This window comes from Ambystoma mexicanum, chromosome 12 (assembly GCF_040938575.1).
Source record: "Ambystoma mexicanum isolate Mex_15411 chromosome 12, UKY_AmexF1_1, whole genome shotgun sequence".
NCBI classification, from domain to species: domain Eukaryota; kingdom Metazoa; phylum Chordata; class Amphibia; order Caudata; family Ambystomatidae; genus Ambystoma; species Ambystoma mexicanum.
Genome location: NC_090936.1, coordinates 617,426,534 through 617,429,067, shown reverse-complemented (window position 1 = coordinate 617,429,067; position 2,534 = coordinate 617,426,534).

The window sequence follows — 2,534 nt, the reverse complement described above, 5'->3', positions numbered from 1 at the left end:
CTTCCCACACCCTCGTGTGAGGCAAAAAACATGGGTGTCATCTTTGACTCCTCTCTCTCCATCTCTCCTCATATCGCTGACCTCGCCAAGAGGCCCATTATCAGCTACACCTCCTCAGAGGCATTCTCCCTTTCCTCAACTTCCCCCAGAAACCCAATGTCTCCAGAGCTCTGGTTCTCTCTAGGCTTGATTATTAGAAAAGCTTCTTCCTTAATCTGCCTCTCTCTCACTCCACCCTCTTCAACTATTCCAGAATAGGATTTATCCTTGGCCTCAAGCCTAGGGACCACATCTCTCCAGCCCTAAAATCTCTCCACTGGCTCCCAATGGTTGCAAGGTACAATTCAAGACCCTCTTCATCATCACAAGGCTTTCTGGGCATGGGACCTCGCTACATTCAACTATCTCTCCTAAGTATCTCCCTGCTAGAGTCCTTTGCTCCTCTAGCTCCAACTCTCTGCAGATCAGACGTTTCCCGAAGAAGAGAGTGGGGGTAGATCTCTCTCTTCGGCAGGAGGCTCTCTCTGGTACGGCCTCCCTGCCCCTCTCCGTCTCGAACTGGATCTCCTTACGTTTCAGAAGTTCCTCAAGACCGTCTTTTTCTTCTCCTCCTCCTTCTCTGTCCCCCCTGCTAGTCTCCTCCTGCCGCTATGACTGGATGCCTTTTGTCCCTTATGAGTATCGCCGGGGGCCGGCTATCCTTCGTCCAGTCTCCTCTTCTCACTTCTTCCTACCAGCACTTGTCCTTGGGCTCCTTTCCCTGATTAGCCTTCAGAGACTGGTCCTCCGCCTTGCACTATCACCCTACCCCTTGCCTCCCTAGTACTAGCCCACCTGGGCACCCCTTGGTACTTGCCCCGCACCCCCACATCCCCCTCCCTCCAGCACTTTCCCGTTCTCCCTCCCACTAGCCCATCCTGTCCCTGACCTGCTCCCTCCCCCGCAGCACTTCTTGATACTGGACTTGCAGGATCCGAATATAACAAGGCCTAGTAGGATCCTTATTGTTGTTTTCTCCTATGTCCCGTACTCTTTTGTCTTGTGGCACCTGGAAACACTTTCAGCTGTACAGACGACACACAAATGTTCAACAAATAAATAAATACAAATGTACTATCTATCTGACAGTCTTACTCTCCTCCTTATAGATTCTATAATGTCTGCAAATCGTCAGGCACGTTTGCGGGCATTCATCAGGTCAGGTGACAACAATAGTATGCAAATACACAGGCGATATATTATTGCATATTGGTTATACAAAATAATGTTTCACTAAAACAAAAGTAATAGAAATGATACATTTTGTAAGAATCATATATTTTATCTATCTTCAAATGTATAAATCAAAACAAAAAAAAATTACAACAGCATGTTTATAGTTGTATCGTTTAGTGATGTAAACTGTGAGCCAAAGACAACATTTTCTGGGAGCAGAAAACTGCTTCAGAAATTTCAGTAAGTAGTGCTCTCCCAAATAAACCAACAGTAATAGTCCATATTTTTTTTATAAACATGCATGCAACTTTACTAAATGCATAAAGCATCTTCATGTGCATAATTGAAAGTATCTATAATTTCTGTTTTAAAATCAACTTTTGAAACAGCACATATTTGTATTTGCAGTAAAGCACTACATATTTATTGACCAAAAATATGATTTAAAACTATATCACCAAAAATGCTCTTTCCCTCAAAACAACAAGGTCTGCTATTTCAAAAATACAAATATGAGTACTGTCAGGTGTCTTGACCCACGTTTGAATTATTATGCTACAACATTTGGTGCTGTGGGCTTAGGAAATCCAAGATGGCCGAAAAGCCCGCATTTGCGCCAGAATCCAGGAAAACCTTGCAGTTTTTGCACACGCCAAAATGGTCGCCTAACCTGCCACCCACCAGTGCGAGCGTAATGGGCCAGAAGCGCCTGATGGTGCAAAAGGAAAAACAGCAGTGCCTGTTAGCTCAAAAAACGCTTTGAAATCACCTTTGTTTCTCTGAATGCAAGCTCAAAATGCCTATTCCAAACATTGCAAGATATTCAAAAATCTTACCGAACACCAGCAGACGTCTGGTAGAATGAAGTCTTCTGTGCATACAAAATCAGGAAAGATGAAGAACCTAAAATAATGTTCATAACAAAACTGGCTGAGCTGTGGATGTCAGCAGCTTAAGTGAAATGGGATTGAAAGCCACTAAAATCGAAATGTTTAAAATAAATGAGTGACCTACTTTTAAGTGTCACATAGGTTGCAACTGCTTAAATGTCATAGTTTTGAACTTAGAATCAGTGTCCTAGCTGCATGTGTCGAATTTGTAAGTTTGATTTGAATGAAGAAAAACTGGGAACAAAAGTGACATTTGGCTGAAGCCTGGCTTAAAGAGATTGAATTCTGCCTGACAACTACCCCCGACAGGAGTTAAAACTTGCCCAGCAACTGCATTCCCAGGCCTGGACTGCATTCTGCTGCCCCCGCCAAAAGGAGATTACACCTCTCTGATTGAATTAGGGGTGGGGTACCTGGGGCTTCAGGAAA